The following is a 26,504-nucleotide window of genomic DNA, read 5'->3' as shown; positions in this document are numbered from 1 at the left end:
CCCATAAGTTGCATGGGGGTGACAAAACTTGCAGAAACATGTTTTTTTCTGCTGAAAAACACGTTTTGACACTTTCTGCACACTGGGGTTAAGAGCTGAGTGTGTGGGCTCTTCAGAGCCTTGCAGTTACATAGGTATTCAGCGGTCTGAAAAAACGCGTTTATTTCGAGCTGAAAAACACGTTTTGAAAAGAGTGCTGTTACTGCCCCATAAGTTGCATGGGGGTGACCAAACTTGCAGAAACATGTTTATTTCTGCTGAAAAACACGTTTTGACACTTTCTGCACACTGGGGTTAAGAGCTGAGTGTGTGGGCTCTTCTGAGCCTTGCAGTTACATAGGGATTCAGCGGTCTGAAAAAACGCGTTTATTTCGTGCTGAAAAACACGTTTTGAAAAGGATGCTGTTACTGCCCCATAAGTTGCATGGGGGTGACCAAACTTGAAGAAACATGTTTATTTCTGCTGAAAAACACGTTTTGACACTTTCTGCACACTGGGGTTAAGAGCTGAGTGTGTGGGCTCTTCTGAGCCTTGCAGCTACATAGGGATTCAGCGGTCTGAAAAAACGCGTTTATTTCGTGCTGAACAACACGTTTTGAAAAGTGTGCTGTTACTGCCCCATAAGTTGCATGGGGGTGACAAAACTTTCAGAAACGTTTATTTCTGCTGAAATATATGTTTTGACACTTTCTGCACACTGGGGTTAAGAGCTGAGTGTGTGGGCTCTTCTGAGCCTTGCAGCTACATTGGGATTCAGCGGTCTGAAAATATGCGTTTATTTCGAGCTGAAAAACACGTTTTGAAAAGAGTGCTGTTACTGCCCCATAAGTTGCATGGGGGTGACCAAACTTGCAGAAACATGTTTTTTTCTGCTGAAAAACACGTTTTGACACTTTCTGCACACTGGGGTTAAGAGCTGAGTGTGTGGGCTCTTCAGCGGTCTGAAAAAACGCGTTTATTTCGGGCTGAAAAACACGTTTTGAAAAGGGTGCTGTTACTGCCCCATAAGTTGCATGGGGGTGACCAAACTTGCAGAAACATGTTTATTTCTGCTGAAAAACACGTTTTGACACTTTCTGCACACTGGGGTTAAGAGCTGAGTGTGTGGGCTCTTCTGAGCCTTGCAGTTACATAGGGATTCAGCGGACTGAAAAAACGCGTTTATTTCGGGCTGAAAAACACGTTTTGAAAAGGGTGCTTTTACTGCCCCATAAGTTGCATGTGGGTGACCAAACTTGCAGAAACATGTTTATTTCTGCTGAAAAACACGTTTTGACACTTTCTGCACACTGGGGTTAAGAGCTGAGTGTGTGGTCTCTTCTGAGCCTTGCAGCTACATGGGAATTCAGCGGTCTGAAAAAACGCGTTTATTTCGTGCTGAACAACACGTTTTGAAAAGTGTGCTGTACTGCCCCATAAGTTGCATGGGGGTGACCAAACTTGCAGAAACATGTTTATTTCTGCTGAAAAATACGTTTTGACACTTTCTGAACACTGGGGTTAAGAGCTGAGTGTGTGGGCTCTTCTGAGCCTTGCAGTTACATAGGGATTCAGCGGTCTGAAAAAACGCGTTTATTTCGGGCTGAAAAACACGTTTTGAGAAGTGTGCTGTTGCTGCCCCATAAGTTGCATGGGGGTGACCAAACCTGCAGAAACATGTTTATTTCTGCTGAAAAACACGTTTTGACACTTTCTGCACACTGGAGTTAAGAGCTGAGTGTGTGGGCTCTTCTGAGCCTTGCAGTTACATAGGGATTCAGCGGTCTGAAAAAACGCGTTTATTTCGGGCTGAAAAACACGTTTTGAAAAGGGTGCTGTTACTGCCCCATAAGTTGCATGGGGGTGACAAAACTTGCAGAAACATGTTTTTTTCTGCTGAAAAACACGTTTTGACACTTTCTGCACACTGGGGTTAAGAGCTGAGTGTGTGGGCTCTTCTGAGCCTTGCAGCTACATAGGGATTCAGCGGTCTGAAAAAACGCGTTTATTTCGTGCTGAACAACACGTTTTGAAAAGTGTGCTGTTACTGCCCCATAAGTTGCATGGGGGTGACAAAACTTTCAGAAACGTTTATTTCTGCTGAAATATATGTTTTGACACTTTCTGCACACTGGGGTTAAGAGCTGAGTGTGTGGGCTCTTCTGAGCCTTGCAGTTACATAGGTATTCAGCGGTCTGAAAAAACGCGTTTATTTCGGGCTGAAAAACACGTTTTGAAAAGGGTGCTGTTACTGCCCCATAAGTTGCATGGGGGTGACCAAACTTGCAGAAACATGTTTTTTTCTGCTGAAAAACACGTTTTGACACTTTCTGCACACTGGGGTTAAGAGCTGAGTGTGTGGGCTCTTCTGAGCCTTGCAGTTACATAGGGATTCAGCGGTCTGAAAAAACGCGTTTATTTCGGGCTGAAAAACACGTTTTGAAAAGGGTGCTGTTACTGCCCCATAAGTTGCATGGGGGTGACCAAACTTGCAGAAACATGTTTATTTCTGCTGAAAAACACGTTTTGACACTTTCTGCACACTGGGGTTAAGAGCTGAGTGTGTGGTCTCTTCTGAGCCTTGCAGCTACATTGGGATTCAGCGGTCTGAAAATACGCGTTTATTTCGAGCTGAAAAACACATTTTGAAAAGAATGCTGTTACTGCCCCATAAGTTGCATGGGGGTGACCAAAGTTGCAGAAACATGTTTTTTTCTGCTGAAAAACACGTTTTGACACTTTCTGCACACTGGGGTTAAGAGCTGAGTGTGTGGGCTCTTCTGAGCCTTGCAGTTACATAGGGATACAGCGGTCTGAAAAAACGCGTTTATTTCGGGCTGAAAAACACGTTTTGAAAAGTGTGCTGTTACTGCCCCATAAGTTGCATGGGGGTGACAAAACTTTCAGAAACATGTTTATTTCTTCTGAAAAACACGTTTTGATACTTTCTGCACACTGGGGTTAAGAACTGAGTGTGTGGGCTCTTCAGCGGTCTGAAAAAACGCGTTTATTTCGGGCTGAAAAACACGTTTTGAAAATGGTGCTGTTACTGCCCCATAAGTTGCATGGGGGTGACCAAACTTGCAGAAACATGTTTTTTTCTGCTGAAAAACACGTTTTGACACTTTCTGCAAACTGGGGTTAAGAGCTGAGTGTGTGGGCTCTTCAGCGGTCTGAAAAAACGCGTTTATTTCGGGCTGAAAAACACGTTTTGAAAAGAGTGCTGTTACTGCCCCATAAGTTGCATGGGGGTGACCAAACTTGCAGAAACATGTTTATTTCTGCTGAAAAACACGTTTTGACACTTTCTGCACACTGGGGTTAAGAGCTGAGTGTGTGGGCTCTTCAGCGGTCTGAAAAAACGCGTTTATTTCGGGCTGAAAAACACGTTTTGAAAAGAGTGCTGTTACTGCCCCATAAGTTGCATGGGGGTGACCAAACTTGCAGAAACATGTTTATTTCTGCTGAAAAACATGTTTTGACACTTTCTGCACACTGGGGTTAAGAGCTGAGTGTGTGGGCTCTTCTGAGCCTTGCAGCTACATTGGGATTCAGCGGTCTGAAAATATGCGTTTATTTCGAGCTGAAAAACACGTTTTGAAAAGAGTGCTGTTACTGCCCCATAAGTTGCATGTGGGTGACCAAACTTGCAGAAACATGTTTATTTCTGCTGAAAAACACGTTTTGACACTTTCTGCACACTGGGGTTAAGAGCTGAGTGTGTGGTCTCTTCTGAGCCTTGCAGCTACATGGGAATTCAGCGGTCTGAAAAAACGCGTTTATTTCGTGCTGAACAACACGTTTTGAAAAGTGTGCTGTACTGCCCCATAAGTTGCATGGGGGTGACCAAACTTGCAGAAACATGTTTATTTCTGCTGAAAAATACGTTTTGACACTTTCTGAACACTGGGGTTAAGAGCTGAGTGTGTGGGCTCTTCTGAGCCTTGCAGTTACATAGGGATTCAGCGGTCTGAAAAAACGCGTTTATTTCGGGCTGAAAAACACGTTTTGAGAAGTGTGCTGTTGCTGCCCCATAAGTTGCATGGGGGTGACCAAACCTGCAGAAACATGTTTATTTCTGCTGAAAAACACGTTTTGACACTTTCTGCACACTGGAGTTAAGAGCTGAGTGTGTGGGCTCTTCTGAGCCTTGCAGTTACATAGGGATTCAGCGGTCTGAAAAAACGTGTTTATTTCGGGCTGAAAAACACGTTTTGAAAAGGGTGCTGTTACTGCCCCATAAGTTGCATGGGGGTGACAAAACTTGCAGAAACATGTTTTTTTCTGCTGAAAAACACGTTTTGACACTTTCTGCACACTGGGGTTAAGAGCTGAGTGTGTGGGCTCTTCAGAGCCTTGCAGTTACATAGGTATTCAGCGGTCTGAAAAAACGCGTTTATTTCGAGCTGAAAAACACGTTTTGAAAAGAGTGCTGTTACTGCCCCATAAGTTGCATGGGGGTGACCAAACTTGCAGAAACATGTTTATTTCTGCTGAAAAACACGTTTTGACACTTTCTGCACACTGGGGTTAAGAGCTGAGTGTGTGGGCTCTTCTGAGCCTTGCAGTTACATAGGGATTCAGCGGTCTGAAAAAACGCGTTTATTTCGTGCTGAAAAACACGTTTTGAAAAGGATGCTGTTACTGCCCCATAAGTTGCATGGGGGTGACCAAACTTGAAGAAACATGTTTATTTCTGCTGAAAAACACGTTTTGACACTTTCTGCACACTGGGGTTAAGAGCTGAGTGTGTGGGCTCTTCTGAGCCTTGCAGTTACATAGGGATTCAGCGGTCTGAAAAAACGCGTTTATTTCGGGCTGAAAAACACGTTTTGAAAAGGGTGCTGTTACTGCCCCATAAGTTGCATGGGGGTGACCAAACTTGCAGAAACATGTTTATTTCTGCTGAAAAACACGTTTTGACACTTTTTGCACACTGGGGTTAAGAGCTGAGTGTGTGGGCTCCTCTGAGCCTTACAGCTACATAGGGATTCAGCAGTTTGAAAAAACGCGTTTATTTCGTGCTGAAAAACACGTTTTGAAAAGGGTGCTGTTACTGCCCCATAAGTTGCATGGGGGTAACCAAACTTGCAGAAACATATTTATTTCTGCTGAAAAACACGTTTTGACACTTTCTGCACACTGGGGTTAAGAGCTGAGTGTGTGGGCTCTTCTGAGCCTTGCAGCTACATTGGGATTCAGCGGTCTGAAAATACGCGTTTATTTCGAGCTGAAAAACACGTTTTGAAAAGGGTACTGTTACTGCCCCATAAGTTGCATGGGGGTGACCAAACTTGCAGAAACATGTTTATTTCTGCTGAAAAACACGTTTTGAACCTTTCTGCACACTGGGGTTAAGAGCTGAGTGTGTGGGCTCTTCTGAGCCTTGCAGTTACATAGGGATTCAGCGGTCTGAAAAAACGCGTTTATTTCGGGCTGAAAAACACGTTTTGAAAAGGGTGCTGTTACTGCCCCATAAGTTGCATGTGGGTGACCAAACTTGCAGAAACATGTTTATTTCTGCTGAAAAACACGTTTTGACACTTTCTGCACACTGGGGTTAAGAGCTGAGTGTGTGGTCTCTTCTGAGCCTTGCAGCTACATGGGAATTCAGCGGTCTGAAAAAACGCGTTTATTTCGTGCTGAACAACACGTTTTGAAAAGTGTGCTGTACTGCCCCATAAGTTGCATGGGGGTGACCAAACTTGCAGAAACATGTTTATTTCTGCTGAAAAATACGTTTTGACACTTTCTGAACACTGGGGTTAAGAGCTGAGTGTGTGGGCTCTTCTGAGCCTTGCAGTTACATAGGGATTCAGCGGTCTGAAAAAACGCGTTTATTTCGGGCTGAAAAACACGTTTTGAGAAGTGTGCTGTTGCTGCCCCATAAGTTGCATGGGGGTGACCAAACCTGCAGAAACATGTTTATTTCTGCTGAAAAACACGTTTTGACACTTTCTGCACACTGGAGTTAAGAGCTGAGTGTGTGGGCTCTTCTGAGCCTTGCAGTTACATAGGGATTCAGCGGTCTGAAAAAACGTGTTTATTTCGGGCTGAAAAACACGTTTTGAAAAGGGTGCTGTTACTGCCCCATAAGTTGCATGGGGGTGACAAAACTTGCAGAAACATGTTTTTTTCTGCTGAAAAACACGTTTTGACACTTTCTGCACACTGGGGTTAAGAGCTGAGTGTGTGGGCTCTTCAGAGCCTTGCAGTTACATAGGTATTCAGCGGTCTGAAAAAACGCGTTTATTTCGAGCTGAAAAACACGTTTTGAAAAGAGTGCTGTTACTGCCCCATAAGTTGCATGGGGGTGACCAAACTTGCAGAAACATGTTTATTTCTGCTGAAAAACACGTTTTGACACTTTCTGCACACTGGGGTTAAGAGCTGAGTGTGTGGGCTCTTCTGAGCCTTGCAGTTACATAGGGATTCAGCGGTCTGAAAAAACGCGTTTATTTCGTGCTGAAAAACACGTTTTGAAAAGGATGCTGTTACTGCCCCATAAGTTGCATGGGGGTGACCAAACTTGAAGAAACATGTTTATTTCTGCTGAAAAACACGTTTTGACACTTTCTGCACACTGGGGTTAAGAGCTGAGTGTGTGGGCTCTTCTGAGCCTTGCAGCTACATAGGGATTCAGCGGTCTGAAAAAACGCGTTTATTTCGTGCTGAACAACACGTTTTGAAAAGTGTGCTGTTACTGCCCCATAAGTTGCATGGGGGTGACAAAACTTTCAGAAACGTTTATTTCTGCTGAAATATATGTTTTGACACTTTCTGCACACTGGGGTTAAGAGCTGAGTGTGTGGGCTCTTCTGAGCCTTGCAGCTACATTGGGATTCAGCGGTCTGAAAATATGCGTTTATTTCGAGCTGAAAAACACGTTTTGAAAAGAGTGCTGTTACTGCCCCATAAGTTGCATGGGGGTGACCAAACTTGCAGAAACATGTTTTTTTCTGCTGAAAAACACGTTTTGACACTTTCTGCACACTGGGGTTAAGAGCTGAGTGTGTGGGCTCTTCAGCGGTCTGAAAAAACGCGTTTATTTCGGGCTGAAAAACACGTTTTGAAAAGGGTGCTGTTACTGCCCCATAAGTTGCATGGGGGTGACCAAACTTGCAGAAACATGTTTATTTCTGCTGAAAAACACGTTTTGACACTTTCTGCACACTGGGGTTAAGAGCTGAGTGTGTGGGCTCTTCTGAGCCTTGCAGTTACATAGGGATTCAGCGGTCTGAAAAAACGCGTTTATTTCGGGCTGAAAAACACGTTTTGAAAAGGGTGCTTTTACTGCCCCATAAGTTGCATGTGGGTGACCAAACTTGCAGAAACATGTTTATTTCTGCTGAAAAACACGTTTTGACACTTTCTGCACACTGGGGTTAAGAGCTGAGTGTGTGGTCTCTTCTGAGCCTTGCAGCTACATGGGAATTCAGCGGTCTGAAAAAACGCGTTTATTTCGTGCTGAACAACACGTTTTGAAAAGTGTGCTGTACTGCCCCATAAGTTGCATGGGGGTGACCAAACTTGCAGAAACATGTTTATTTCTGCTGAAAAATACGTTTTCACACTTTCTGAACACTGGGGTTAAGAGCTGAGTGTGTGGGCTCTTCTGAGCCTTGCAGTTACATAGGGATTCAGCGGTCTGAAAAAACGCGTTTATTTCGGGCTGAAAAACACGTTTTGAGAAGTGTGCTGTTGCTGCCCCATAAGTTGCATGGGGGTGACCAAACCTGCAGAAACATGTTTATTTCTGCTGAAAAACACGTTTTGACACTTTCTGCACACTGGAGTTAAGAGCTGAGTGTGTGGGCTCTTCTGAGCCTTGCAGTTACATAGGGATTCAGCGGTCTGAAAAAACGTGTTTATTTCGGGCTGAAAAACACGTTTTGAAAAGGGTGTTGTTACTGCCCCATAAGTTGCATGGGGGTGACAAAACTTGCAGAAACATGTTTTTTTCTGCTGAAAAACACGTTTTGACACTTTCTGCACACTGGGGTTAAGAGCTGAGTGTGTGGGCTCTTCAGAGCCTTGCAGTTACATAGGTATTCAGCGGTCTGAAAAAACGCGTTTATTTCGAGCTGAAAAACACGTTTTGAAAAGAGTGCTGTTACTGCCCCATAAGTTGCATGGGGGTGACCAAACTTGCAGAAACATGTTTATTTCTGCTGAAAAACACGTTTTGACACTTTCTGCACACTGGGGTTAAGAGCTGAGTGTGTGGGCTCTTCTGAGCCTTGCAGTTACATAGGGATTCAGCGGTCTGAAAAAACGCGTTTATTTCGTGCTGAAAAACACGTTTTGAAAAGGATGCTGTTACTGCCCCATAAGTTGCATGGGGGTGACCAAACTTGAAGAAACATGTTTATTTCTGCTGAAAAACACGTTTTGACACTTTCTGCACACTGGGGTTAAGAGCTGAGTGTGTGGGCTCTTCTGAGCCTTGCAGTTACATAGGGATTCAGCGGACTGAAAAAACGCGTTTATTTCGGGCTGAAAAACACGTTTTGAAAAGGGTGCTTTTACTGCCCCATAAGTTGCATGTGGGTGACCAAACTTGCAGAAACATGTTTATTTCTGCTGAAAAACACGTTTTGACACTTTCTGCACACTGGGGTTAAGAGCTGAGTGTGTGGTCTCTTCTGAGCCTTGCAGCTACATGGGAATTCAGCGGTCTGAAAAAACGCGTTTATTTCGTGCTGAACAACACGTTTTGAAAAGTGTGCTGTACTGCCCCATAAGTTGCATGGGGGTGACCAAACTTGCAGAAACATGTTTATTTCTGCTGAAAAATACGTTTTGACACTTTCTGAACACTGGGGTTAAGAGCTGAGTGTGTGGGCTCTTCTGAGCCTTGCAGTTACATAGGGATTCAGCGGTCTGAAAAAACGCGTTTATTTCGGGCTGAAAAACACGTTTTGAGAAGTGTGCTGTTGCTGCCCCATAAGTTGCATGGGGGTGACCAAACCTGCAGAAACATGTTTATTTCTGCTGAAAAACACGTTTTGACACTTTCTGCACACTGGAGTTAAGAGCTGAGTGTGTGGGCTCTTCTGAGCCTTGCAGTTACATAGGGATTCAGCGGACTGAAAAAACGCGTTTATTTCGGGCTGAAAAACACGTTTTGAAAAGGGTGCTGTTACTGCCCCATAAGTTGCATGGGGGTGACAAAACTTGCAGAAACATGTTTTTTTCTGCTGAAAAACACGTTTTGACACTTTCTGCACACTGGGGTTAAGAGCTGAGTGTGTGGGCTCTTCAGAGCCTTGCAGTTACATAGGTATTCAGCGGTCTGAAAAAACGCGTTTATTTCGGGCTGAAAAACACGTTTTGAAAAGGGTGCTGTTACTGCCCCATAAGTTGCATGGGGGTGACCAAACTTGCAGAAACATGTTTTTTTCTGCTGAAAAACACGTTTTGACACTTTCTGCACACTGGGGTTAAGAGCTGAGTGTGTGGGCTCTTCTGAGCCTTGCAGTTACATAGGGATTCAGCGGTCTGAAAAAACGCGTTTATTTCGGGCTGAAAAACACGTTTTGAAAAGGGTGCTGTTACTGCCCCATAAGTTGCATGGGGGTGACCAAACTTGCAGAAACATGTTTATTTCTGCTGAAAAACACGTTTTGACACTTTCTGCACACTGGGGTTAAGAGCTGAGTGTGTGGTCTCTTCTGAGCCTTGCAGCTACATTGGGATTCAGCGGTCTGAAAATACGCGTTTATTTCGAGCTGAAAAACACATTTTGAAAAGAATGCTGTTACTGCCCCATAAGTTGCATGGGGGTGACCAAACTTGCAGAAACATGTTTTTTTCTGCTGAAAAACACGTTTTGACACTTTCTGCACACTGGGGTTAAGAGCTGAGTGTGTGGGCTCTTCTGAGCCTTGCAGTTACATAGGGATACAGCGGTCTGAAAAAACGCGTTTATTTCGGGCTGAAAAACACGTTTTGAAAAGTGTGCTGTTACTGCCCCATAAGTTGCATGGGGGTGACAAAACTTTCAGAAACATGTTTATTTCTTCTGAAAAACACGTTTTGATACTTTCTGCACACTGGGGTTAAGAACTGAGTGTGTGGGCTCTTCAGCGGTCTGAAAAAACGCGTTTATTTCGGGCTGAAAAACACGTTTTGAAAATGGTGCTGTTACTGCCCCATAAGTTGCATGGGGGTGACCAAACTTGCAGAAACATGTTTTTTTCTGCTGAAAAACACGTTTTGACACTTTCTGCACACTGGGGTTAAGAGCTGAGTGTGTGGGCTCTTCAGCGGTCTGAAAAAACGCGTTTATTTCGGGCTGAAAAACACGTTTTGAAAAGAGTGCTGTTACTGCCCCATAAGTTGCATGGGGGTGACCAAACTTGCAGAAACATGTTTATTTCTGCTGAAAAACACGTTTTGACACTTTCTGCACACTGGGGTTAAGAGCTGAGTGTGTGGGCTCTTCAGCGGTCTGAAAAAACGCGTTTATTTCGGGCTGAAAAACACGTTTTGAAAAGAGTGCTGTTACTGCCCCATAAGTTGCATGGGGGTGACCAAACTTGCAGAAACATGTTTATTTCTGCTGAAAAACATGTTTTGACACTTTCTGCACACTGGGGTTAAGAGCTGAGTGTGTGGGCTCTTCTGAGCCTTGCAGCTACATTGGGATTCAGCGGTCTGAAAATATGCGTTTATTTCGAGCTGAAAAACACGTTTTGAAAAGAGTGCTGTTACTGCCCCATAAGTTGCATGGGGGTGACCAAACTTGCAGAAACATGTTTTTTTCTGCTGAAAAACACGTTTTGACACTTTCTGCACACTGGGGTTAAGAGCTGAGTGTGTGGGCTCTTCAGCGGTCTGAAAAAACGCGTTTATTTCGGGCTGAAAAACACGTTTTGAAAAGGGTGCTGTTACTGCCCCATAAGTTGCATGGGGGTGACCAAACTTGCAGAAACATGTTTATTTCTGCTGAAAAACACGTTTTGACACTTTCTGCACACTGGGGTTAAGAGCTGAGTGTGTGGGCTCTTCTGAGCCTTGCAGTTACATAGGGATTCAGCGGTCTGAAAAAACGCGTTTATTTCGGGCTGAAAAACACGTTTTGAAAAGGGTGCTTTTACTGCCCCATAAGTTGCATGTGGGTGACCAAACTTGCAGAAACATGTTTATTTCTGCTGAAAAACACGTTTTGACACTTTCTGCACACTGGGGTTAAGAGCTGAGTGTGTGGTCTCTTCTGAGCCTTGCAGCTACATGGGAATTCAGCGGTCTGAAAAAACGCGTTTATTTCGTGCTGAACAACACGTTTTGAAAAGTGTGCTGTACTGCCCCATAAGTTGCATGGGGGTGACCAAACTTGCAGAAACATGTTTATTTCTGCTGAAAAATACGTTTTGACACTTTCTGAACACTGGGGTTAAGAGCTGAGTGTGTGGGCTCTTCTGAGCCTTGCAGTTACATAGGGATTCAGCGGTCTGAAAAAACGCGTTTATTTCGGGCTGAAAAACACGTTTTGAGAAGTGTGCTGTTGCTGCCCCATAAGTTGCATGGGGGTGACCAAACCTGCAGAAACATGTTTATTTCTGCTGAAAAACACGTTTTGACACTTTCTGCACACTGGAGTTAAGAGCTGAGTGTGTGGGCTCTTCTGAGCCTTGCAGTTACATAGGGATTCAGCGGTCTGAAAAAACGTGTTTATTTCGGGCTGAAAAACACGTTTTGAAAAGGGTGCTGTTACTGCCCCATAAGTTGCATGGGGGTGACAAAACTTGCAGAAACATGTTTTTTTCTGCTGAAAAACACGTTTTGACACTTTCTGCACACTGGGGTTAAGAGCTGAGTGTGTGGGCTCTTCAGAGCCTTGCAGTTACATAGGTATTCAGCGGTCTGAAAAAACGCGTTTATTTCGAGCTGAAAAACACGTTTTGAAAAGAGTGCTGTTACTGCCCCATAAGTTGCATGGGGGTGACCAAACTTGCAGAAACATGTTTATTTCTGCTGAAAAACACGTTTTGACACTTTCTGCACACTGGGGTTAAGAGCTGAGTGTGTGGGCTCTTCTGAGCCTTGCAGTTACATAGGGATTCAGCGGTCTGAAAAAACGCGTTTATTTCGTGCTGAAAAACACGTTTTGAAAAGGATGCTGTTACTGCCCCATAAGTTGCATGGGGGTGACCAAACTTGAAGAAACATGTTTATTTCTGCTGAAAAACACGTTTTGACACTTTCTGCACACTGGGGTTAAGAGCTGAGTGTGTGGGCTCTTCTGAGCCTTGCAGTTACATAGGGATTCAGCGGTCTGAAAAAACGCGTTTATTTCGGGCTGAAAAACACGTTTTGAAAAGGGTGCTGTTACTGCCCCATAAGTTGCATGGGGGTGACCAAACTTGCAGAAACATGTTTATTTCTGCTGAAAAACACGTTTTGACACTTTTTGCACACTGGGGTTAAGAGCTGAGTGTGTGGGCTCCTCTGAGCCTTACAGCTACATAGGGATTCAGCAGTTTGAAAAAACGCGTTTATTTCGTGCTGAAAAACACGTTTTGAAAAGGGTGCTGTTACTGCCCCATAAGTTGCATGGGGGTAACCAAACTTGCAGAAACATATTTATTTCTGCTGAAAAACACGTTTTGACACTTTCTGCACACTGGGGTTAAGAGCTGAGTGTGTGGGCTCTTCTGAGCCTTGCAGCTACATTGGGATTCAGCGGTCTGAAAATACGCGTTTATTTCGAGCTGAAAAACACGTTTTGAAAAGGGTACTGTTACTGCCCCATAAGTTGCATGGGGGTGACCAAACTTGCAGAAACATGTTTATTTCTGCTGAAAAACACGTTTTGAACCTTTCTGCACACTGGGGTTAAGAGCTGAGTGTGTGGGCTCTTCTGAGCCTTGCAGTTACATAGGGATTCAGCGGTCTGAAAAAACGCGTTTATTTCGGGCTGAAAAACACGTTTTGAAAAGGGTGCTGTTACTGCCCCATAAGTTGCATGTGGGTGACCAAACTTGCAGAAACATGTTTATTTCTGCTGAAAAACACGTTTTGACACTTTCTGCATACTGGGGTTAAGAGCTGAGTGTGTGGTCTCTTCTGAGCCTTGCAGCTACATGGGAATTCAGCGGTCTGAAAAAACGCGTTTATTTCGTGCTGAACAACACGTTTTGAAAAGTGTGCTGTACTGCCCCATAAGTTGCATGGGGGTGACCAAACTTGCAGAAACATGTTTATTTCTGCTGAAAAATACGTTTTGACACTTTCTGAACACTGGGGTTAAGAGCTGAGTGTGTGGGCTCTTCTGAGCCTTGCAGTTACATAGGGATTCAGCGGTCTGAAAAAACGCGTTTATTTCGGGCTGAAAAACACGTTTTGAGAAGTGTGCTGTTGCTGCCCCATAAGTTGCATGGGGGTGACCAAACCTGCAGAAACATGTTTATTTCTGCTGAAAAACACGTTTTGACACTTTCTGCACACTGGAGTTAAGAGCTGAGTGTGTGGGCTCTTCTGAGCCTTGCAGTTACATAGGGATTCAGCGGTCTGAAAAAACGTGTTTATTTCGGGCTGAAAAACACGTTTTGAAAAGGGTGCTGTTACTGCCCCATAAGTTGCATGGGGGTGACAAAACTTGCAGAAACATGTTTTTTTCTGCTGAAAAACACGTTTTGACACTTTCTGCACACTGGGGTTAAGAGCTGAGTGTGTGGGCTCTTCAGAGCCTTGCAGTTACATAGGTATTCAGCGGTCTGAAAAAACGCGTTTATTTCGAGCTGAAAAACACGTTTTGAAAAGAGTGCTGTTACTGCCCCATAAGTTGCATGGGGGTGACCAAACTTGCAGAAACATGTTTATTTCTGCTGAAAAACACGTTTTGACACTTTCTGCACACTGGGGTTAAGAGCTGAGTGTGTGGGCTCTTCTGAGCCTTGCAGTTACATAGGGATTCAGCGGTCTGAAAAAACGCGTTTATTTCGTGCTGAAAAACACGTTTTGAAAAGGATGCTGTTACTGCCCCATAAGTTGCATGGGGGTGACCAAACTTGAAGAAACATGTTTATTTATGCTGAAAAACACGTTTTGACACTTTCTGCACACTGGGGTTAAGAGCTGAGTGTGTGGGCTCTTCTGAGCCTTGCAGCTACATAGGGATTCAGCGGTCTGAAAAAACGCGTTTATTTCGTGCTGAACAACACGTTTTGAAAAGTGTGCTGTTACTGCCCCATAAGTTGCATGGGGGTGACAAAACTTTCAGAAACGTTTATTTCTGCTGAAATATATGTTTTGACACTTTCTGCACACTGGGGTTAAGAGCTGAGTGTGTGGGCTCTTCTGAGCCTTGCAGCTACATTGGGATTCAGCGGTCTGAAAATATGCGTTTACTTCGAGCTGAAAAACACGTTTTGAAAAGAGTGCTGTTACTGCCCCATAAGTTGCATGGGGGTGACCAAACTTGCAGAAACATGTTTTTTTCTGCTGAAAAACACGTTTTGACACTTTCTGCACACTGGGGTTAAGAGCTGAGTGTGTGGGCTCTTCAGCGGTCTGAAAAAACGCGTTTATTTCGGGCTGAAAAACACGTTTTGAAAAGGGTGCTGTTACTGCCCCATAAGTTGCATGGGGGTGACCAAACTTGCAGAAACATGTTTATTTCTGCTGAAAAACACGTTTTGACACTTTCTGCACACTGGGGTTAAGAGCTGAGTGTGTGGGCTCTTCTGAGCCTTGCAGTTACATAGGGATTCAGCGGTCTGAAAAAACGCGTTTATTTCGGGCTGAAAAACACGTTTTGAAAAGGGTGCTTTTACTGCCCCATAAGTTGCATGTGGGTGACCAAACTTGCAGAAACATGTTTATTTCTGCTGAAAAACACGTTTTGACACTTTCTGCACACTGGGGTTAAGAGCTGAGTGTGTGGTCTCTTCTGAGCCTTGCAGCTACATGGGAATTCAGCGGTCTGAAAAAACGCGTTTATTTCGTGCTGAACAACACGTTTTGAAAAGTGTGCTGTACTGCCCCATAAGTTGCATGGGGGTGACCAAACTTGCAGAAACATGTTTATTTCTGCTGAAAAATACGTTTTCACACTTTCTGAACACTGGGGTTAAGAGCTGAGTGTGTGGGCTCTTCTGAGCCTTGCAGTTACATAGGGATTCAGCGGTCTGAAAAAACGCGTTTATTTCGGGCTGAAAAACACGTTTTGAGAAGTGTGCTGTTGCTGCCCCATAAGTTGCATGGGGGTGACCAAACCTGCAGAAACATGTTTATTTCTGCTGAAAAACACGTTTTGACACTTTCTGCACACTGGAGTTAAGAGCTGAGTGTGTGGGCTCTTCTGAGCCTTGCAGTTACATAGGGATTCAGCGGTCTGAAAAAACGTGTTTATTTCGGGCTGAAAAACACGTTTTGAAAAGGGTGTTGTTACTGCCCCATAAGTTGCATGGGGGTGACAAAACTTGCAGAAACATGTTTTGTTCTGCTGAAAAACACGTTTTGACACTTTCTGCACACTGGGGTTAAGAGCTGAGTGTGTGGGCTCTTCAGAGCCTTGCAGTTACATAGGTATTCAGCGGTCTGAAAAAACGCGTTTATTTCGAGCTGAAAAACACGTTTTGAAAAGAGTGCTGTTACTGCCCCATAAGTTGCATGGGGGTGACCAAACTTGCAGAAACATGTTTATTTCTGCTGAAAAACACGTTTTGACACTTTCTGCACACTGGGGTTAAGAGCTGAGTGTGTGGGCTCTTCTGAGCCTTGCAGTTACATAGGGATTCAGCGGTCTGAAAAAACGCGTTTATTTCGTGCTGAAAAACACGTTTTGAAAAGGATGCTGTTACTGCCCCATAAGTTGCATGGGGGTGACCAAACTTGAAGAAACATGTTTATTTCTGCTGAAAAACACGTTTTGACACTTTCTGCACACTGGGGTTAAGAGCTGAGTGTGTGGGCTCTTCTGAGCCTTGCAGTTACATAGGGATTCAGCGGTCTGAAAAAACGCGTTTATTTCGGGCTGAAAAACACGTTTTGAAAAGGGTGCTGTTACTGCCCCATAAGTTGCATGGGGGTGACAAAACTTGCAGAAACATGTTTTTTTCTGCTGAAAAACACGTTTTGACACTTTCTGCACACTGGGGTTAAGAGCTGAGTGTGTGGGCTCTTCAGAGCCTTGCAGTTACATAGGTATTCAGCGGTCTGAAAAAACGCGTTTATTTCGGGCTGAAAAACACGTTTTGAAAAGGGTGCTGTTACTGCCCCATAAGTTGCATGGGGGTGACCAAACTTGCAGAAACATGTTTTTTTCTGCTGAAAAACACGTTTTGACACTTTCTGCACACTGGGGTTAAGAGCTGAGTGTGTGGGCTCTTCTGAGCCTTGCAGTTACATAGGGATTCAGCGGTCTGAAAAAACGCGTTTATTTCGGGCTGAAAAACACGTTTTGAAAAGGGTGCTGTTACTTCCCCATAAGTTGCATGGGGGTGACCAAACTTGCAGAAACATGTTTATTTCTGCTGAAAAACACGTTTTGACACTTTCTGCACACTGGGGTTAAGAGCTGAGTGTGTGGTCTCTTCTGAGCCTTGCAGCTACATTGGGATTCAGCGGACTGAAAATACGCGTTTATTTCAAACTGAAAAACACGTTTTGAAAAGAATGCTGTTACTGCCCCATAAGTTGCATGGGGGTGACCAAACTTGCAGAAACATGTTTTTTTCTGCTGAAAAACACGTTTTGACACTTTCTGCACACTGGGGTTAAGAGCTGAGTGTGTGGGCTCTTCTGAGCCTTGCAGTTACATAGGGATACAGCGGTCTGAAAAAACGCGTTTATTTCGGGCTGAAAAACACGTTTTGAAAAGTGTGCTGTTACTGCCCCATAAGTTGCATGGGGGTGACAAAACTTTCAGAAACATGTTTATTTCTTCTGAAAAACACGTTTTGATACTTTCTGCACACTGGGGTTAAGAACTGAGTGTGTGGGCTCTTCAGCGGTCTGAAAAAACGCGTTTATTTCGTGCTGAAAAACACGTTTTGAAAAGGGTGCTGTTACTGCCCCATAAGTTGCATGGGGGTGACCAAACTTGCAGAAACATGTTTATTTCTGCTGAAAAACACGTTTTGACACTTTCTGCACACTGGGGTTAAGAGCTGAGTGTGTGGTCTCTTCTGAGCCTTGCAGCTACATTGGGATTCAGCGGACTGAAAATACGCGTTTATTTCGAGCTGAAAAACACGTTTTGAAAAGAATGCTGTTACTGCCCCATAAGTTGCATGGGGGTGACCAAACTTGCAGAAACATGTTTTTTTCTGCTGAAAAACACGTTTTGACACTTTCTGCACACTGGGGTTAAGAGCTGAGTGTGTGGGCTCTTCTGAGCCTTGCAGTTACATAGGGATACAGCGGTCTGAAAAAACGCGTTTATTTCGGGCTGAAAAACACGTTTTGAAAAGTGTGCTGTTACTGCCCCATAAGTTGCATGGGGGTGACAAAACTTTCAGAAACATGTTTATTTCTTCTGAAAAACACGTTTTGATACTTTCTGCACACTGGGGTTAAGAACTGAGTGTGTGGGCTCTTCAGCGGTCTGAAAAAACGCGTTTATTTCGGGCTGAAAAACACGTTTTGAAAATGGTGCTGTTACTGCCCCATAAGTTGCATGGGGGTGACCAAACTTGCAGAAACATGTTTTTTTCTGCTGAAAAACACGTTTTGACACTTTCTGCACACTGGGGTTAAGAGCTGAGTGTGTGGGCTCTTCAGCGGTCTGAAAAAACGCGTTTATTTCGGGCTGAAAAACACGTTTTGAAAAGAGTGCTGTTACTGCCCCATAAGTTGCATGGGGGTGACCAAACTTGCAGAAACATGTTTATTTCTGCTGAAAAACACGTTTTGACACTTTCTGCACACTGGGGTTAAGAGCTGAGTGTGTGGGCTCTTCTGAGCCTTGCAGCTACATTGGGATTCAGCGGTCTGAAAATATGCGTTTATTTCGAGCTGAAAAACACGTTTTGAAAAGAGTGCTGTTACTGCCCCATAAGTTGCATGGGGGTGACCAAACTTGCAGAAACATGTTTTTTTCTGCTGAAAAACACGTTTTGACACTTTCTGCACACTGGGGTTAAGAGCTGAGTGTGTGGGCTCTTCAGCGGTCTGAAAAAACGCGTTTATTTCGGGCTGAAAAACACGTTTTGAAAAGGGTGCTGTTACTGCCCCATAAGTTGCATGGGGGTGACCAAACTTGCAGAAACATGTTTATTTCTGCTGAAAAACACGTTTTGACACTTTCTGCACACTGGGGTTAAGAGCTGAGTGTGTGGGCTCTTCTGAGCCTTGCAGTTACATAGGGATTCAGCGGTCTGAAAAAACGCGTTTATTTCGGGCTGAAAAACACGTTTTGAAAAGGGTGCTTTTACTGCCCCATAAGTTGCATGTGGGTGACCAAACTTGCAGAAACATGTTTATTTCTGCTGAAAAACACGTTTTGACACTTTCTGCACACTGGGGTTAAGAGCTGAGTGTGTGGTCTCTTCTGAGCCTTGCAGCTACATGGGAATTCAGCGGTCTGAAAAAACGCGTTTATTTCGTGCTGAACAACACGTTTTGAAAAGTGTGCTGTACTGCCCCATAAGTTGCATGGGGGTGACCAAACTTGCAGAAACATGTTTATTTCTGCTGAAAAATACGTTTTGACACTTTCTGAACACTGGGGTTAAGAGCTGAGTGTGTGGGCTCTTCTGAGCCTTGCAGTTACATAGGGATTCAGCGGTCTGAAAAAACGCGTTTATTTCGGGCTGAAAAACACGTTTTGAGAAGTGTGCTGTTGCTGCCCCATAAGTTGCATGGGGGTGACCAAACCTGCAGAAACATGTTTATTTCTGCTGAAAAACACGTTTTGACACTTTCTGCACACTGGAGTTAAGAGCTGAGTGTGTGGGCTCTTCTGAGCCTTGCAGTTACATAGGGATTCAGCGGTCTGAAAAAACGTGTTTATTTCGGGCTGAAAAACACGTTTTGAAAAGGGTGCTGTTACTGCCCCATAAGTTGCATGGGGGTGACAAAACTTGCAGAAACATGTTTTTTTCTGCTGAAAAACACGTTTTGACACTTTCTGCACACTGGGGTTAAGAGCTGAGTGTGTGGGCTCTTCAGAGCCTTGCAGTTACATAGGTATTCAGCGGTCTGAAAAAACGCGTTTATTTCGAGCTGAAAAACACGTTTTGAAAAGAGTGCTGTTACTGCCCCATAAGTTGCATGGGGGTGACCAAACTTGCAGAAACATGTTTATTTCTGCTGAAAAACACGTTTTGACACTTTCTGCACACTGGGGTTAAGAGCTGAGTGTGTGGGCTCTTCTGAGCCTTGCAGTTACATAGGGATTCAGCGGTCTGAAAAAACGCGTTTATTTCGTGCTGAAAAACACGTTTTGAAAAGGATGCTGTTACTGCCCCATAAGTTGCATGGGGGTGACCAAACTTGAAGAAACATGTTTATTTCTGCTGAAAAACACGTTTTGACACTTTCTGCACACTGGGGTTAAGAGCTGAGTGTGTGGGCTCTTCTGAGCCTTGCAGTTACATAGGGATTCAGCGGTCTGAAAAAACGCGTTTATTTCGGGCTGAAAAACACGTTTTGAAAAGGGTGCTGTTACTGCCCCATAAGTTGCATGGGGGTGACCAAACTTGCAGAAACATGTTTATTTCTGCTGAAAAACACGTTTTGACACTTTTTGCACACTGGGGTTAAGAGCTGAGTGTGTGGGCTCCTCTGAGCCTTACAGCTACATAGGGATTCAGCAGTTTGAAAAAACGCGTTTATTTCGTGCTGAAAAACACGTTTTGAAAAGGGTGCTGTTACTGCCCCATAAGTTGCATGGGGGTAACCAAACTTGCAGAAACATATTTATTTCTGCTGAAAAACACGTTTTGACACTTTCTGCACACTGGGGTTAAGAGCTGAGTGTGTGGGCTCTTCTGAGCCTTGCAGCTACATTGGGATTCAGCGGTCTGAAAATACGCGTTTATTTCGAGCTGAAAAACACGTTTTGAAAAGGGTACTGTTACTGCCCCATAAGTTGCATGGGGGTGACCAAACTTGCAGAAACATGTTTATTTCTGCTGAAAAACACGTTTTGAACCTTTCTGCACACTGGGGTTAAGAGCTGAGTGTGTGGGCTCTTCTGAGCCTTGCAGTTACATAGGGATTCAGCGGTCTGAAAAAACGCGTTTATTTCGGGCTGAAAAACACGTTTTGAAAAGAGTGCTGTTACTGCCCCATAAGTTGCATGGGGGTGACCAAACTTGCAGAAACATGTTTTTTTCTGCTGAAAAACACGTTTTGACACTTTCTGCACACTGGGGTTAAGAGCTGAGTGTGTGGGCTCTTCTGAGCCTTGCAGTTACATAGGGATTCAGCGGTCTGAAAAAACGCGTTTATTTCGGGCTGAAAAACACGTTTTGAAAAGGGTGCTGTTACTGCCCCATAAGTTGCATGTGGGTGACCAAACTTGCAGAAACATGTTTATTTCTGCTGAAAAACACGTATTGACACTTTCTGCACACTGGGGTTAAGAGCTGAGTGTGTGGGCTCTTCTGAGCCTTGCAGCTACATTGGGATTCAGCGGTCTGAAAATACGCGTTTATTTCGAGCTGAAAAACACGTTTTGAAAAGAGTGCTGTTACTGCCCCATAAGTTGCATGAGGGTGACCAAACTTGCAGAAACATGTTTTTTTTCTGCTGAAAAACACGTTTTGACACTTTCTGCACACTGGGGTTAAGAGCTGAGTGTGTGGGCTCTTCAGCGGTCTGAAAAAACGCGTTTATTTCGGGCTGAAAAACACGTTTTGAAAAGGGTGCTGTTACTGCCCCATAAGTTGCATGGGGGTGACCAAACTTGCAGAAACATGTTTATTTCTGCTGAAAAACACGTTTTGACACTTTCTGCACACTGGGGTTAAGAGCTGAGTGTGTGGGCTCTTCTGAGCCTTGCAGCTACATTGGGATTCAGCGGTCTGAAAATACGCGTTTATTTCGAGCTGAAAAACAAGTTTTGAAAAGAGTGCTGTTACTGCCCCATAAGTTGCATGGGGGTGACCAAACTTGCAGAAACATGTTTATTTCTGCTGAAAAACACGTTTTGACACTTTCTGCACACTGGGGTTAAGAGCTCAGTGTGTGGGCTCTTCTGAGCCTTGCAGTTACATAGGGATACAGCGGTCTGAAAAAACGCGTTTATTTCGGGCTGAAAAACACGTTTTGAAAAGTGTGCTGTTACTGCCCCATAAGTTGCATGGGGGTGACCAAACTTTCAGAAACATGTTTATTTCTTCTGAAAAACACGTTTTGATACTTTCTGCACACTGGGGTTAAGAACTGAGTGTGTGGGCTCTTCAGCGGTCTGAAAAAACGCGTTTATTTCGGGCTGAAAAACACGTTTTGAAAATGGTGCTGTTACTGCCCCATAAGTTGCATGGGGGTGACCAAACTTGCAGAAACATGTTTTTTTCTGCTGAAAAACACGTTTTGACACTTTCTGCACACTGGGGTTAAGAGCTGAGTGTGTGGGCTCTTCAGCGGTCTGAAAAAACGCGTTTATTTCGGGCTGAAAAACACGTTTTGAAAAGAGTGCTGTTACTGCCCCATAAGTTGCATGGGGGTGACCAAACTTGCAGAAACATGTTTATTTCTGCTGAAAAACACGTTTTGACACTTTCTGCACACTGGGGTTAAGAGCTGAGTGTGTGGGCTCTTCAGCGGTCTGAAAAAACGCGTTTATTTCGGGCTGAAAAACACGTTTTGAAAAGAGTGCTGTTACTGCCCCATAAGTTGCATGGGGGTGACCAAACTTGCAGAAACATGTTTATTTCTGCTGAAAAACACGTTTTGACACTTTCTGCACACTGGGGTTAAGAGCTGAGTGTGTGGGCTCTTCAGCGGTCTGAAAAAACGCGTTTATTTCGGGCTGAAAAACACGTTTTGAAAAGGGTGCTGTTACTGCCCCATAAGTTGCATGGGGGTGACCAAACTTGCAGAAACATGTTTATTTCTGCTGAAAAACACGTTTTGACACTTTCTGCACACTGGGGTTAAGAGCTGAGTGTGTGGGCTCTTCTGAGCCTTGCAGTTACATAGGGATTCAGCGGTCTGAAAAAACGCTTTTTTTTCGGGCTGAAAAACACGTTTTGAAAAGGGTGCTTTTACTGCCCCATAAGTTGCATGGGGGTGACCAAACTTGCAGAAACATGTTTTTTTCTGCTGAAAAACACGTTTTGACACTTTCTGCACACTGGGGTTAAGAGCTGAGTGTGTGGGCTCTTCTGAGCCTTGCAGCTACATAGGGATTCAGCGGTCTGAAAAAACGCGTTTATTTCGTGCTGAACAACACGTTTTGAAAAGTGTGCTGTTACTGCCCCATAAGTTGCATGGGGGTGACAAAACTTTCAGAAACGTTTATTTCTGCTGAAATATATGTTTTGACACTTTCTGCACACTGGGGTTAAGAGCTGAGTGTGTGGGCTCTTCTGAGCCTTGCAGTTACATAGGGCTTCAGCGGTCTGAAAAAACGCGTTTATTTCGGGCTGAAAAACACGTTTTGAAAAGGGTGCTGTTACTGCCCCATAAGTTGCATGGGGGTGACCAAACTTGCAGAAACATGTTTATTTCTGCTGAAAAACACGTTTTGACACTTTCTGCACACTGGGGTTAAGAGCTGAGTGTGTGGGCTCTTCTGAGCCTTGCAGTTACATAGGGATACAGCGGTCTGAAAAAACGCGTTTATTTCGGGCTGAAAAACACGTTTTGAAAAGTGTGCTGTTACTGCCCCATAAGTTGCATGGGGGTGACCAAACTTTCAGAAACATGTTTATTTCTTCTGAAAAACACGTTTTGATACTTTCTGCACACTGGGGTTAAGAGCTGAGTGTGTGGGCTCTTCAGCGGTCTGAAAAAACGCGTTTATTTCGGGCTGAAAAACACGTTTTGAAAATGGTGCTGTTACTGCCCCATAAGTTGCATGGGGGTGACCAAACTTGCAGAAACATGTTTTTTTCTGCTGAAAAACACGTTTTGACACTTTCTGCACACTGGGGTTAAGAGCTGAGTGTGTGGGCTCTTCTGAGCCTTGCAGCTACATTGGGATTCAGCGGTCTGAAAATACGCGTTTATTTCGAGCTGAAAAACACGTTTTGAAAAGAGTGCTGTTACTGCCCCATAAGTTGCATGAGGGTGACCAAACTTGCAGAAACATGTTTTTTTTCTGCTGAAAAACACGTTTTGACACTTTCTGCACACTGGGGTTAAGAGCTGAGTGTGTGGGCTCTTCAGCGGTCTGAAAAAACGCGTTTATTTCGGGCTGAAAAACACGTTTTGAAAAGGGTGCTGTTACTGCCCCATAAGTTGCATGGGGGTGACCAAACTTGCAGAAACATGTTTATTTCTGCTGAAAAACACGTTTTGACACTTTCTGCACACTGGGGTTAAGAGCTGAGTGTGTGGGCTCTTCTGAGCCTTGCAGTTACATAGGGATTCAGCGGTCTGAAAAAACGCGTTTATTTCGTGCTGAAAAACACGTTTTGAAAAGGGTGCTGTTACTGCCCCATAAGTTGCATGGGGTGTGACCAAACTTGCAGAAACATGTTTATTTCTGCTGAAAAACACGTTTTGACACTTTCTGCACACTGGGGTTAAGAGCTGAGTGTGTGGGCTCTTCTGAGCCTTGCAGCTACATTGGGATTCAGCGGTCTGAAAATACGAGTTTATTTCGAGCTGAAAAACAAGTTTTGAAAAGAGTGCTGTTACTGCCCCATAAGTTGCATGGGGGTGACCAAACTTGCAGAAACATGTTTATTTCTGCTGAAAAACACGTTTTGACACTTTCTGCACACTGGGGTTAAGAGCTCAGTGTGTGGGCTCTTCTGAGCCTTGCAGTTACATAGGGATACAGCGGTCTGAAAAAACGCGTTTATTTCGGGCTGAAAAACACGTTTTGAAAAGTGTGCTGTTACTGCCCCATAAGTTGCATGGGGGTGACCAAACTTGCAGAAACATGTTTTTTTCTGCTGAAAAACACGTTTTGACACTTTCTGCACACTGGGGTTAAGAGCTGAGTGTGTGGGCTCTTCAGCGGTCTGAAAAAACGCGTTTATTTCGGGCTGAAAAACACGTTTTGAAAAGGGTGCTGTTACTGCCCCATAAGTTGCATGGGGGTGACCAAACTTGCAGAAACATGTTTATTTCTGCTGAAAAACACGTTTTGACACTTTCTGCACACTGGGGTTAAGAGCTGAGTGTGTGGGCTCTTCTGAGCCTTGCAGTTACATAGGGATTCAGCGGTCTGAAAAAACGCGTTTATTTCGGGCTGAAAAACACGTTTTGAAAAGGGTGCTTTTACTGCCCCATAAGTTGCATGTGGGTGACCAAACTTGCAGAAACATGTTTATTTCTGCTGAAAAACACGTTTTGACACTTTCTGCACACTGGGGTTAAGAGCTGAGTGTGTGGTCTCTTCTGAGCCTTGCAGCTACATGGGAATTCAGCGGTCTGAAAAAACGCGTTTATTTCGTGCTGAACAACACGTTTTGAAAAGTGTGCTGTACTGCCCCATAAGTTGCATGGGGGTGACCAAACTTGCAGAAACATGTTTATTTCTGCTGAAAAATACGTTTTGACACTTTCTGAACACTGGGGTTAAGAGCTGAGTGTGTGGGCTCTTCTGAGCCTTGCAGTTACATAGGGATTCAGCGGTCTGAAAAAACGCGTTTATTTCGGGCTGAAAAACACGTTTTGAGAAGTGTGCTGTTGCTGCCCCATAAGTTGCATGGGGGTGACCAAACCTGCAGAAACATGTTTATTTCTGCTGAAAAACACGTTTTGACACTTTCTGCACACTGGAGTTAAGAGCTGAGTGTGTGGGCTCTTCTGAGCCTTGCAGTTACATAGGGATTCAGCGGTCTGAAAAAACGTGTTTATTTCGGGCTGAAAAACACGTTTTGAAAAGGGTGCTGTTACTGCCCCATAAGTTGCATGGGGGTGACAAAACTTGCAGAAACATGTTTTTTTCTGCTGAAAAACACGTTTTGACACTTTCTGCACACTGGGGTTAAGAGCTGAGTGTGTGGGCTCTTCAGAGCCTTGCAGTTACATAGGTATTCAGCGGTCTGAAAAAACGCGTTTATTTCGAGCTGAAAAACACGTTTTGAAAAGAGTGCTGTTACTGCCCCATAAGTTGCATGGGGGTGACCAAACTTGCAGAAACATGTTTATTTCTGCTGAAAAACACGTTTTGACACTTTCTGCACACTGGGGTTAAGAGCTGAGTGTGTGGGCTCTTCTGAGCCTTGCAGTTACATAGGGATTCAGCGGTCTGAAAAAACGCGTTTATTTCGTGCTGAAAAACACGTTTTGAAAAGGATGCTGTTACTGCCCCATAAGTTGCATGGGGGTGACCAAACTTGAAGAAACATGTTTATTTCTGCTGAAAAACACGTTTTGACACTTTCTGCACACTGGGGTTAAGAGCTGAGTGTGTGGGCTCTTCTGAGCCTTGCAGTTACATAGGGATTCAGCGGTCTGAAAAAACGCGTTTATTTCGGGCTGAAAAACACGTTTTGAAAAGGGTGCTGTTACTGCCCCATAAGTTGCATGGGGGTGACCAAACTTGCAGAAACATGTTTATTTCTGCTGAAAAACACGTTTTGACACTTTTTGCACACTGGGGTTAAGAGCTGAGTGTGTGGGCTCCTCTGAGCCTTACAGCTACATAGGGATTCAGCAGTTTGAAAAAACGCGTTTATTTCGTGCTGAAAAACACGTTTTGAAAAGGGTGCTGTTACTGCCCCATAAGTTGCATGGGGGTAACCAAACTTGCAGAAACATATTTATTTCTGCTGAAAAACACGTTTTGACACTTTCTGCACACTGGGGTTAAGAGCTGAGTGTGTGGGCTCTTCTGAGCCTTGCAGCTACATTGGGATTCAGCGGTCTGAAAATACGCGTTTATTTCGAGCTGAAAAACACGTTTTGAAAAGGGTACTGTTACTGCCCCATAAGTTGCATGGGGGTGACCAAACTTGCAGAAACATGTTTATTTCTGCTGAAAAACACGTTTTGAACCTTTCTGCACACTGGGGTTAAGAGCTGAGTGTGTGGGCTCTTCTGAGCCTTGCAGTTACATAGGGATTCAGCGGTCTGAAAAAACGCGTTTATTTCGGGCTGAAAAACACGTTTTGAAAAGGGTGCTGTTACTGCCCCATAAGTTGCATGTGGGTGACCAAACTTGCAGAAACATGTTTATTTCTGCTGAAAAACACGTTTTGACACTTTCTGCATACTGGGGTTAAGAGCTGAGTGTGTGGTCTCTTCTGAGCCTTGCAGCTACATGGGAATTCAGCGGTCTGAAAAAACGCGTTTATTTCGTGCTGAACAACACGTTTTGAAAAGTGTGCTGTACTGCCCCATAAGTTGCATGGGGGTGACCAAACTTGCAGAAACATGTTTATTTCTGCTGAAAAATACGTTTTGACACTTTCTGAACACTGGGGTTAAGAGCTGAGTGTGTGGG

Source organism: Lepisosteus platostomus, chromosome 2, assembly GCF_059453375.1.
Source record: "Lepisosteus platostomus isolate fLepPlt1 chromosome 2, fLepPlt1.hap1, whole genome shotgun sequence".
In the NCBI taxonomy this organism is placed as follows: domain Eukaryota; kingdom Metazoa; phylum Chordata; class Actinopteri; order Semionotiformes; family Lepisosteidae; genus Lepisosteus; species Lepisosteus platostomus.
The sequence above is the reverse complement of the archived record's forward strand: the minus strand, read 5'-3'. Positions refer to the sequence as shown.